This window comes from Callorhinchus milii, unplaced genomic scaffold, assembly GCF_018977255.1.
Source record: "Callorhinchus milii isolate IMCB2004 unplaced genomic scaffold, IMCB_Cmil_1.0 Scaffold4, whole genome shotgun sequence".
NCBI lineage: Eukaryota > Metazoa > Chordata > Chondrichthyes > Chimaeriformes > Callorhinchidae > Callorhinchus > Callorhinchus milii.
The window spans coordinates 24,737,973-24,751,937 of NW_024704745.1; positions in this window are offsets into that span (position 1 = coordinate 24,737,973).

Below are 13,965 nucleotides of genomic sequence, written 5' to 3' on the forward strand. Positions count from 1 at the left end.
AACAACCCCAGGCTACTGTTTTCCACCACAACCCGACTCCTCCGTCCCCCCGCCACCCCGCGCAGGTCATCTCCTCCAACCTTCACTGCGAGGAGATGCTGGATTTCCTTGAATCCAAGATCAAGGGAATCCGCTCCGCGGTCACTTCCCCTCCAACTTCCACCCACCACCCACCCCTTCCCTCCCACACTCCGACTCCTACCCATCCTCCCCTACACACCTTCGTACCCGTTTCCCCACCCTCTGTCACTGAACTCATCCTATCCCTAAAACCAACCACCTGCTCCCTTGACCCCATCCCCACTCCACTCCTTATCTCCCAGCTCCACTTTCTTGCCCCACATATCACTGACATCATCAACCTGTCCCTCTCCTCTGGCTCTGTCCCCATTCCATTAAAAACTGCCATCATCACGCCCACCCTGAAAAAACCCTCCCTTGATGCGTCGCAGCTATCAAGCTACCGGCCCATCTCCAACCTCCCCTTTCTCTCCAAGGTCTTGGAAAGAGTTGTCGCCTCCCAACTGCGCTCTTTCCTTTCCACCCATTCTCTTTTTGAACCCCTTCAGTCAGGTTTCCGTGCTGCCCATAGCACAGAAACTGCCCTGGTCAAGGTCACCAATGATATCCTGACCATCTGTGACCAGGGCTCCCTCTGTCTCCTCGTCCTCCTCGACCTATCGGCAGCATTCGATACGGTCGACCACGCTATCCTACTCCACCGCTTGTCCTCCCACCTCAACCTTCAAGGCACTGTCCTTGAATGGTTTAGGTCGTACCTTTCTCACCGTCTTCACTTTGTCTCAACGAATGGCTTCTCCTCCACCCCCCGTACTGTCTCATGTGGTGTCCCTCAGGGCTCTGTCCTCGGTCCCCTCCTCTTCACCCTCTATATGCTCCCCCTCGGTGACATCATCCGCAGACATGGAGTTAACTTCCACATGTATGCGGATGACACCCAACTCTACCTTTCCTCCTCTACTCTCAACTCCACGACCACCGATGTCCTGACAGCTGCCTGTCCGACATCGAGTCCTGGACGAGAGACAACTTTCTTCAGCTCAACGTGCGAAAAACCGAGGCCCTCCTGATTGGCTCACGTCAGCGCCTCCGCACCTCAGGCGCTGACACCATCAGCATCCAAGGCTGCACTCTCCACCTCTCAAAGCCAGTCAGGAACCTCGGCGTTTTGTTCGACCCTGAGCTGTCCTTTCTCCCTCACATCCGCACCACAACTGGCACCGCCTTCCATCACCTCCGGAACATCGCCAGACTACGGCACTACCTCACCCCTCACGCTGCTGAAACCCTGGTCCACGCCTTTGTCACCTCAAGGCTGGACTATGGGAACTCTCTCCTCGCCGGCCTTCCCGCCACCTCCCTCCACAAGCTGCAGGTCATTCAGAACTCTGCAGCTCGTGTACTGTCCCGCACCAGGCTTCGGGACCACATCACTCCCACCCTCGCTCGCCTCCACTGGCTCCCCATCCCCCAGAGGATTGATTTCAAGATCCTCATCCTCACCTACAAGGCCATTCACGGCCTTGCTCCCTCCTACCTCTCCAACCTACTATCCCCCTACCTACCTGCCCGTACCCTCCGTTCCTCTGGCTCCGGTCTGCTCCACGTCCCCCGCCCCAACCGCCCTACCATCGGTGGTCGGGCCTTCAGCCTCTCAGCCCCAGGCTCTGGAACTCCATCCCCCAGTGCCTTCGCCGCCTCCTCCCTTTCCTCCTTCAAGGCCGGTCTCAAAACCTTTCTCTTTGACCGAGCCTTCAGCTCCCCTCTCGACTCTCTTCCCCCTTCTCGCTCCCTCCCTTCCCTCCCCTCACCCTGACCATTTCCCCCCTCCTCGCTCCCTCCCCTCCCCTCACCCTGACCATTTCCCCCCTGCTCGGGTCATGACCCAACTGTGCAGCGCCTTGGGACGTCCTCCTGACGTGAAAGGCGCTTTATAAATGGAATCTTGTTGTTGTTGTTGATATATGACAGACATTCTGTCAGCACAGCAGTGGTCCTGGAGTTGAGGGTGGAGGCAGAGAGGTAGAGTTGGGTGTCATCCGCATACATGTGGAAGTTGACCCCATTCTGCGGATGATGTCACCAAAAGGGAGCATATAGATATTGAGGAGGAGGGGACCAAGGACAGAGCCCTGAGGAACACCGCACAAGTCGGTGTGGGGGCTAGAGGAGAAACCATTTGTGGAGATGAAGTAGAAGCGATGTGGGAGATACGATCTGAACCAATCAAGGACAGAGCCGTTAAGGTGAGAGGAAAGGCAGTGGATGAGGTTAGAGTGGTCGATTGTGTAAAAGGCAGCAGAGAGATCAAGGAGGCCGAGGGAGTCCTGGTGTCAGATGGACAGAATGTCATTTGTCACCTTGACGAGAGCTGTTTCTGTGCTGTGGGTGGCATGGAAACCTGATTGGAGGGATTCGTGAATGGAGTGGTGGGAGAGGAAGGAGAGAAGCCGGAAAGCAACAACTCATTCCAGGACCTTGGAGAGGAAAGGGAGGTTGGAGATGGGGCAGTAGTTTGAGAGTAGAGATGGGTCCAGGGAGGCGTTTTTAAGGATAGGAGTGATGACGGCCATTTTTAATGGGGTGGGGGGACGGGGGAGGGAACAGTACCAGTGGTCAGGAAGAGGTTTATAATATCTGTGAGTAGAGGGGTAAAGAGGTGTAGCTGGAAGGTAAGGAGAGGGATAGGGATGGGGTCGAGGGAGCAGGTGGTCGGTTTCAGAATACTTAAGTTTACAAAGACTGTATTCTTAAGTATTTTCAGTAAATTATATGCAAAGACTGCTTAATTTAACTTCTAGTCAAACACGGATTTACAGTTATATATGAAAAAAGAATAAATGCCCTGTTTTGCAAAACCACTTCCCAGATTTGATTTAATAGTCATGGTGACATGCAGTTGCAGTAGTTACAATTAACACTGATAATGTAAAGCAGAAAATTACTGGAATGGCTACATCTGAGCCTGACAGCTGGAAACAGGAAAAAACATGACAAAACCACCAGTACTGTAAAAACTGAAAGCTGAAAAACAATGCTGTTGGGTTTGGTGACTGTGTAAATTGTTAGGGCTTTATTGTTGTAGCTTTACAGTGGCGGAGCCTGACTCCGAGCTGGGGGTGGGGGGCGGGAAGTGACCGTAAGCGCGATCGAAAAGGAAGGTTTTCAGGTGGGACTTGAAAAAGAAAAAGGGGAGTGAGGGGGCAAGGTGGAGGGAATCAGCCAGAGTGTTCCAGAGTTTCTGGGGCATAGTAGCTGAAAGCGAGACCTCCAATGGTGGAGCGGAGGGTGCAAGCGACAAGCAGGAGGCCGGTGTCAGTCGAGCGGAGGATTGATGATATGAATAATATGAACAGGCCTTCTCTTCACTACCGACTGGTTGCTCCATCCACCCTCTCACGCTTCACCTTAGAAGGAAGTTAACAGGGATGAGCTGCCATCTATCAAGAAAAATTGGACAGGTTAAAGCTTTTCTCCATAAAGATGCGACAATGAGAAGAGACCGGTAGGGGTGTTTAAGCACATGAAACAAATTGATTAGGATAATAGGCTGTTTTCACTTGTTGGTGGATCCAAAACGAGGATATAACTTGGTGGGGTGAGCCAAGGTTTGAGGAGTGTTCGTTGGGGTATTGCTGGAGTCTAACCATCTAAAACTGCATAGCTTGCCGTTGATAGCACAGTCTGGCAAACTTTGCTGCTGCTTGTCCAGCAAGCATTTGGCTTTTTTTTAGAGCTGAGTGGGATGATTCCCTGCCCCCAATGACTGATCTTCCCTTTCAAGTCCTGCTGGCTGTGCTTTCAACAGCAATGCCCTGGAGTACTCCAGACCTGCCTGGTTCAGGAACCGGACTACAGAGATGGCCAAGGAGGGCTGGCTTAATTCTGACATTCCATTACCAAACAATTCACCAAGGCCATCCCTCTTGCCAAGGAAGATGTGAAAGGCGCTCTATAAATACAATCTTGTTGTTGTTGTATTAACAATGTGCGGAGCAGGAAATATAAATCAGGATTCCACTCTACATTACTACATTGCCAGAACTCCTGGCTGGATAAACAGAACGTAAATTTGGATCCTACTTAAAAAATCATATTTGAGTCTGAGAAGTTGAGTGGAACCACTAGAGGAGGCTGCTCATCAATCGTGCTTGAAATGTAATTTTTTCAAGGTTAGCACTTTGCAAATAAAGCCACATCCTTTATCATGTAATGCTTGAACACAAAAGGCCACAGAAATCTACGGAGACCAAACATCTAATGCTTTCTCTTAAATATGCCAAAAAATGGAATTTGAAAAATATAGGCTGATTGAGATGTTCAGAATTTTTTTTACAGCCCAGAAGAAGGCCATTCAGCCCAATGTGGAGTCCTGTAGCTCAGTGGTTAGAGCACTCGTTTTGCAAGCGAGAGACCTGAGTTCAATTCCAGGCAGGGCGAAACCTTGGGCAAGTTTCCTTACTCCACACGCCTAATAATAATCCCTCCAAAATCAAAAACAATAATAAAATTTGGTCATTTTCAAACTACGACTGTTTGTGGGACATTGTTGTGCGCAATTGGCTGCCGCATTCGCCCACAAATATGCAGTCAATTCACTTTACAGTGTGTTCTGTGAAGCGCTTTGGGAAGTCCTCCCGACGTGAAAAGCGCTACATCAAATGCAAGGATTATTATTATTATTGTGTCTGTACTCTTTTAGAGAGAAACTCTTTCAGTCACATTTACCTGATTTATTCCCATATCCTGTAGTTCACTCCTTTTTAGACATTTATCTAGTTCCCTTGTGAAAGTTAATATGGACTCTGCTTAATCCATTGCTCCCGGCAGGGCATTCTATATTCGAACCACTCTGTATGAAAAAAAATTCTCCTAGCCTCCCCACATAATGTTTGCTCACTATCGTAAATTGATGCCCCTCCACACCTCAGGCGCAGACAGCATCACCATCCATGGTTGTACACTCCACCTTATAAGCCAGTCCGGAATCTTGATGTCTTGTTTGACCCTCAACTATTCTTTTTGCATCACATCCGTGCCATGACTTGCTCTGCCTTCCCCCATCTCTGCAACATCAATAACTCCACCACTGTCTCACACCACAGATCGCTGAAACTCTCATACACGCATTCATAACATACAGGCTTGACTATGCAAACTCCCTATTTAACAGCCTCCCCAACTCCTCCCTACATAGGCTGCAGATCATCCAGAACTCTGCAGCCTGTGTTCTGTTGTGTACCAAGCTTCGTGACCCTATCTCCCCCATCCTCACCCAACTCCACTGGCTTCCTGTCACACAGAAGATACAGTTAAAGATCCTGGTCCTCATCTTCAAAGCCCTCCATGGCCTTACTCCCCCCTACCTCTGTAACCTCCTAACCCCCTATCAACCTGCCCACTCCCTCCACTCAGCAGGCTCCGGCCTGCTTCACGTCCCATTCCTCGCCCGCCCCACCATTGGTGGGTGAGCCTTCAGCCACTCTGCCCCCACCCTCTGGAACTCCATCCCACAGTCCCTCCGCTGCAGCCCTTCCCTTGACTCCTTCAAGACCCATCTCAAGACCCTCTTCGATTACCCTCCTTCCCCCTGCCTCCACCCTCCCCGATCCTGACACCAGCTCGGGTCCGAAACACTGACTGTTTTGGAACGTCCTCCTGATGTGAAGGCTATACTAATGTTTTTTTTGTTATTGTAGTGACAAATTAATCAATAAAGATACATGCAAGTTACTGCATATACAAAGTAAGAATAAGGAGCACATAAAGCTGTTAGTTGCTTCAATATTCATTATGTCCAAACCATGAGGCAGCAATAAACCAGGCAATGAATGCTGCTCTGTATGGATTGCTATTTTGTAAGATAATTTTGATGCTTTTGGAAAATGAAATGTAGTTTGAAAAATTAACTATTATGGAAAGTTAATGACATGTAAATTATAACATTTGTGAATCTATTAAAACAGCAAGTTACAAATCTTGGATTTGCTAGGATCCGATGTACAGTCTCCTGAATTTTTGTTCTTATTTTTCTGTTCTTTGCTTACCTGTAGCAGTGCGTTTCACCAGCTAAGGTCTATTGGTGGAGGTGGAGTGGAATATATAAAGTCTTACTGTAAAACTAGCCAACCTTAGATGATAAATATATCTGCATTGAAGGCTTAATGGTAAAATACAACCACTAACAGAATATTTACATTTGTTGGAGAATATTGCAACTGAAAACCATATTTATTCCATAAGTTAAAGAGACCATATAACTTAAGAAATGAGAAAGTTTAACCCAGCCCTCAGTGGGCGTGGACCCACAACACAGAACTGTTTTTAATTTGAACTGAAATTTCCATCTCACTTAGAGAAGTCGTGGTGTAGGAAATGGAAATATTCTTAGTGGTTCAGCAGTGAGTCCTTTTCTGAGATAAAGGCAAGTAGTCACCTTGAAGGTTAGGAGCGTGTTGAGGTAATGCTTTCTGTTCAAAGTACTCCCCTTAGCTTTGTTTCAAAATGACATATATGCTTGTTATTACAAATATAATGGGAATCTCTTCATAAAGCTGTAACAAGAATAATAATAATAATAATAATCCTTGCATTTGATATAGCGCTTTTCACGTCGGGAGGACGTCCCAAAGCGCTTCACAGAACACACTGTAAAGTGAATTGACTGTATATTTGTGGGCGAATGCGGCAGCCAATTGCGCACAGCAATGTCCCACAAACAGTCGTAGATTGAAAATGACCAATTTATTATTGTTTTTGGTTTTGGAGGGATTATTATTAGGCTCTGTGTGGAGTAAGGAAACTTGCCCAAGGTTTCGCCCGCTGCCTGGGATTGAACTCAGGTCTCTCGCCTGCAAAGCGAGTGCTCTAACCACTGAGCTACAGGTCTCCACAATGAGAGCGAGTGGGTGAGAAAGAGAGGACGAGAGCGTGAGAGATGGTGTGTGTGTGTGTACGTGACAGGCTGCGTGTGAGAAATAGAGTGTGTGTGAGAGTGTGAGCGTGTGTGTGAGAGTGTGAGCGTGTGAGAGAGAGTGTGAGCGTGTGAGAGAGAGAGAGAGAGAGAGGGAGGGAGGGATAGGAATTGGGGTGTAATGTCTCTCAAACTCCAACGCTGTCACACAGCTTCAGTGCAGTAAATCCGCGCCCACACGTACACACGTACATAGAAATAGAAATGTAAATAGAAGAGGACTATTTATAATGATAAGAATATGATTGAACCCCATTCCCCCCAAACAATTGTGACACAAGCAGCATACATCACTGAGTGGCTTCATTTACTTTGATGGATGCAGATTCTATGAGCTGGCCTGTGTAAGGGTTAATTTAAATTTGTGACCCTGCGTTGAATTAAGGACTGACACAAATGTTGTACAAAAATATAGATGTTTATTAAATCAGATTAGCAATAGTTATAAGTAATTAAAAGACTATATCACAATAATGCTTACATATCGACGCATAGTTCACAACGATTTAAGTTGACCTAACCAAATGATGAGAACCAATTCTGATAAGGAATGAAAACAGCTTGTTTATAAACAGTCTTTTGTTTCTCCTCCTTGAGCAAGAATCTTCTTCAAAGCTAGTCTCAACCAGCTCCCCTCATATGAGATTGATCATATGTTTCAAATATATATGTATAAACATCGCAAATATAATTTGAGATATTATTTAAGATATTAATTACAGAATCTTGCACCTAGGAGACAGTACCAGGGCGTCTGACTCCAGAAGATTGCAGAGGTGAAGGTACTGATGCATGTTCCCCATTACTGTGCTTTTCTCCCATCAAGCTAATCCTGTTCAGTTTCAAGGCCTAACATAACATGTAGGAGCAGGAGTAGGCCATTCGGCCCTTCGAGCCGGCCCCGCCATTCAATCATGGCTGATCTTCTAATCTAACTCCAGCTAATAACCTGACCCTGCCTTATCCCCATATCCCTTAATCCCTTTTGCAATAAGAAATCTATCTATCTCAGTCTTGAATATGTTCAAGGACTGAGCGTCAACAGCCCTTTGGGGTAGTGAGTTCCATACATTCACCACCCAATCCAAAGTATCATTGCCATTGAACTAAACTGGACTGATTGCATCAACAATCTATTCCATTTTAAAGGTCTTCACTTCCTTGAAATTAAATAACTTTCATCGTGGGCTTGTTTCAGAGAGACTTGCTGGTTGGCTTGTGCTCAAGACCTGTGGTTTCTGTTTATGGTACTTTTCAACTTTGTTGTGGGTTTTAAGACTTAGCAGTTGGATCTTTTTAGTTCTTTTCTGGGTTGTGATCTGTGTTTTTGTGCTTTCTTCAATTCTATACCACTTTTGAACAGAGAACTAATTAAAGGATGAAGGCAAGGCCTATACACCTGCAACATTTGTGAACTAATACATAGAACAACAACCACAAAATTATATTTGTATAGCCCCTTTCACGTCGGGAGGATGTCCCAAGGCGCTGAATAAAGGAAGAAGAACGTGACACCCACAATTCTGTCTCACAGTTAATCACACTCCAGATAAAGGACAAGCAATATAGCAAATGCAATTGCCAAGGTCTCAGAGACAGTGAAAACAATGCTGCACACTGCAGCTGTTCAATTTCATGCAACAACTTGTTCATTGCACAGGAGGAGGTTATTTTACTGCCGATACAAATTGTGCAAGCATCTGCTATTGAAAACACTCATGTGACTGACAACAATATAAGGACAATCTAAAGATACTCAGATTGGCATTATGTGGTGCCTATGGGTGCTCACAGGCACTAATAATCCTTGCATTTGAAATTGCGCTTTATTATAGTATCAAAACACCTCAAAGAGCTTCATAGAGTTTACTGTAGAGTATACTCACTGTACATTTTCTAGGCATATTTGACTCTTCTGAGTCTACAATCTTCTGTTCACCTATAAAATGCATAGTGACCACACATTACAGTGTATCATGTGACACACTGAGACATCCTTACAACATGAAAGATGCTATATCAAATGCAACGATTATTTACTTATTTTATTGTAAACACGGCAGCCACTTTACACATAACAGCATCCAGGAAACAGCTATGAAGTGAATAACCAATTTTATTTGGGGATTTGTTAGCCGGAACACCAGGTGAAACTCCTTTCTCTTTTCCAATAGTGCCATGGGATCTTTAACATCCAACTGAACAGAAAGACATGACATTGAATTGACAGGTAGACAGACCTCCAGGATTGCATTGATCTGTCAGTGTGTACAATGAGCTCAAATTCACAACATAGGGCTTGTTTCAGAGATGAGAGTGCTACTAACTAAGGTAATCTGCCACCTTTTTTCCTTCTTACATTCTTAAATTTTAGTCTTAATTTCGGAAATGGCGTCTTTTGAAAATGGCTTACAAATTGGAATTGAATTAAGAATTTTCCACAATTCTGCATAATTTTAATTTCTAAGACAAATAGTCTTGACATGTTAAAGCTTCCATCTTATGTGAAGTGGAGCAATGATTAGACAATTTAGAGCTTGTCAATTTTGAAAGGAAATATCTCAGAGGGGACCTTTAAAGTTACACAAGATTTTAAATAGGATGAAGAAAGTAAACCTAGAACAATACTTTTGGATATACTGAGACAGTAGGTGAAAAAGGACACGGGTTTAGATTTGCAAAGGGCAATTTCAGGGCAGACATCAGGAAGTATTTCTTTAGCTGGAGGATAATTAACAGCTGGACAAGCTACTGGGAATGGTGGCTGAGGTCAGGTCACCTATTTCACTTGAAAAATAGCTTGATACTGTGATGGAAAATAATGGATATTCCGGGAGGATGAAACGAAATGGGCCAAACAACCCTCTTCATTGAAACTTCTCTTGTGATTTTCTGGTTCTTTCAAAACTTTACAAATTATAACTGATGACAACAAATCTGAAATCATTATCACAATGTTGATTCTAAAGACTGAATCTATGGATTCCAGACGTCAGATAATCAAGCTCACATTGATGATATTTATTATTTGTATCACAAAGGTACAGAAAAGGCATAGTTACCAATCTGGAAAACAGAGATAAAATGGCTTTTGTATGTTTGTCATCCTGGATATGTCCTAAACAACAACAGCTGCACTGGATATATTTATACTACATTCTTTCATTGATCCGGTCATCACTACAAAGCCATCCGAGCATTGTTCTGACTATGACCATAAGTCCACCTGATATCATTTCCTTATCTTCTGCATACAACGACCCTCTATTTACAGATCTTATTTTCACACAATTATAACAGACATGGTCAAGGATATTAAACGTAGTTTACAAAACACATACACATATTACACATTAAAAATGCTGACACTCATGTTTTACAACAGCAAAGTTACAAAGTACAAATGTTCAGTAGGTTTCCATTTATAACCACAATGCATAGCTGCACACATTTCAATGGTCAACTTAACAAAGTTTCATCAATCTACACAAGTATATTTGTCCATCTCGCCACAGCCTGACCTGCTGAGTGTTTCCAGCGATCTCTGTTTATGTTTCAGATTTTCAGCATCTGCAGTCTTTTGCATTTTATTTATTTTAATTCACTGCCACTTCTCTTCTAAGAATGCCTACCTTGGAGATGTTTTGCTCTTCTCTTCACAGATACTGCCTGACCTGCTGAGTGTTCCCACAAGTATATATATAGATGTCTATTTTCTATGAGTCTTTTAAAGATTGTCAGAGTTAATTAGCAGCAGGGCTTTATTGAACCAAACCTTTGCATGTTCCCTGGTGTTATGTAAAATTCCTGATCTAGCCATGTCTAAGTGTTTGATGTTGATTCAAGTACAAATGTTCTCTATCTGTTCTTGTTTTGTTGCTCAGTATATTGATCCCACTCAGTTAAATACTCTCCAGCATCAAACTGTTACGACAATGAAATCTGAAAATTTATAACATCGACAGACAAAGTACTATTTGTTTTCAGATAGGTACGTTTTCAATATTACCAAGAAAACAATGTTGACTTTATAGGATAAACAAGTTTTATTGAGGGTGTTAATTGGATAATATATCGTAAACAGAGTTAATTCTTTCCAAGTAAACACTGGCCTGTTGTTGTATAGCAGATGCACCTGATTCCTAGAGGAAATAAAGTGATGGTTAGTTTCTAAACAGTAATTTTAGACAGCACTATTTGCTGACAGAAGTGAAATTTATAGAGGTTTATAACACATGCAATGTGATCATACTGGATGCATTATGAAATGGAACATATTTCAAATTATTTCTAAAGAATGGCTGTACAACAAAACACCCCTCTGGCTTTCATGCATTGGATGCATTCCTATCCACCTCAAAATCTGCAACAGAACAATGATTGCAACAGAAAAATGAAGCCTCTGCCAGAATCTCTTTGTAACTAGTTGCAAGAAGGTACTCTATCTTTTAATGAGGGTACTCTATCTTTTAACATCCAGCCCTGCTCCTGTAGAAGTATAACTGTCCTTTGCTTGGTATTCCCTCTTTTTGATGCCACAGTTGAGTCACAGATTCAATTTGTGGAAAACAGTAGGACAATAATCTTTATATGTACAAAAAAGTGCACCATAAATTTACTGTTGGAGCATTGCATACTGATTGTGTGTAAAATGTAATAATTACCTGTGTATGTACTCTGTTAGTAGGTTTGGTCTGCTTCCTACATTTTTTAAAATAAAAGAAATCCATTATATTGACTGATATCTGACTTATTTTCTCCTGATAAATTGCAGATATCACTTGACAAAATTTCAATCATTACATTACATTACATGATTAATTTTTCAATGCAGATATTAGCACACGTCAATTACACATTATGTTTTGGCTACCAATGTTCACCATAACAATTACTTGAAACAAAAAAAGGAAACATATTTGTTGACACCATAGTATATGCTAAAAAACAAGTCAGTCAAACAAGCTTGACAAGCATTTCAAGGGATCAGGTGGTTGCTGTAAAATCAAACAAATTAAGGCTTGCTATTTTTGGAAACATACTATATTCACATGGAAAATACTGAATGGTGTGCATAAGAGTATTTTCCTCACTTGCAAATGCAAAGCAATGCAATAAACTGTGTTAAAGTTATTTTGGGTGTTGTGCATTACCTGATCATTGTGAAGTTTAAAAAGAGTAAAAAGCTTAGGATAATAAATGAAGAATGAACATTTAAAATCTTTGATGATACTAATAATACTTTCCTAATAGTTTCTCGAATTAGATAAGCAAGATGCGTCCATCCAGGGAGAAAGTGTGCATTCCATTTAAATAATCTATCTCTGGGATTTCCATGTAGATGGGATGCATGTAATTCTCAGCTTGGTTTGGATACTCTTAAACATGGTGATGGATTTCCGCATATGTCAGACACCTGGCTGGCAAAGAAAAATTATGATTCTAAGAAATAGACAGCCATCTTTTTTGAGAAAAGTAATGCCGTTGTTTTGATGTTATTTCTGTTTTTGTGATGATCTACTGTCATTTGTTGAATCAGAGACTGATCTATTATTCCCTTTTGCTTTCTACTGATGAGGTGAACATCAAATATCTGAGGCGAGCTTGCAGCAACAACAACTCCATTTATAAAGCACCCTTCACGCAGGGTAGTGTCTCGGAGTGATTAACAGTGGCGAAGCCTGACTCTAAGCTAGGGGGCGGGGGGGACGCGACCTTAGGCAGGTCGAAGAGGAAGGTCTTCAGGTGTGATCTGAAAACGGGAAAGGAGGAGGCAAGGCGGGGAAATTGAGGAAGAGTGTTCGAAAGTTTCAGGGCAAAGTGGCTGAAAGCACAGCCATTGATTGTGGAGCAACAACAACAACAAGATTACATTTGTATAGTGCCTTTCATGTCGGGAGGACATCCCAAGGCGCTAGAGGGGATGAGGGACAACCAAGAGGCAGGAGCCAGCTGAGGGGTGGCAAAGGGTAGTGAAGTGAGGAGTGAGCACGTCAGAGAGGAGTGTGAAGATCTTGAAGTACACAGAATGAAGTCAAACAAGGGAAACCTTCATAATGCTGGAAAGAGATAGCAGGGTCTTCCCTTCAGAGGGAGAAAGCTGGGAAATCTGATTTCAAAACCCAGAGGCAAGTGCAACCTTGAGCTCACACAAGCCCATCTAGCAATCCATCAAATACCTTCAGATAGTGTCAGGGGGGAATGCAAGTTACACACTCTCTAACCTGGCGTTATAATGAGTTTGGGCTGTTAAGGTTACAAAAGAAAACATATTGATCTATAGTATCACATTGCAGCTTATATATTTTACCATTATAACGTCAACCAGAGTTTAGCAACATACTTACATTTTCCAAATAATGATAATGATGATTACAGTGATAACGATGATCGCTATGGGTGAAAGAATGTATAACAAAATAATTCTCATCTGATCTAGAAGACAGAAACAATCAGTTTATAACAGATATTCAGGTGAAAAATGCGGTTTGTTATATGATAATTAGCAGTAGCAGCAGTAATGGTAGTAATTAACACAAGTGCTATTATAACTGCCGAACCTTGCACTGAAACCATTCAATAATTATTGACTAGCTCACGGTGATGAATGGATTGACCTACAGCTTGATTGATATGTTGGCAGCCACCATTGTTGTGGCTGTCCATGGACTGTTGCATTTCAGTGGTACTTGTTATGTTATGTTATGTACTTCATGCGATAAATTTAGTTGAGGTCAGGGCAGATTTTCATAATTGTTACTGAATGGTTTGATTGAATATTTTGCAATGTTAGAATTAGCACCAGGGATGATTAACACATCACATGCCCATTTTTCACTGAATTCATCATTTCAGTTTTCACAATTGATTATTGCAGTTAAATTCCACATCTAGTTTTTCTGCTTCCTAAATCTCTAACACCAATAGATATCAGAAGAGCACATGTTACTAGAAATTAATGAATGTCTACA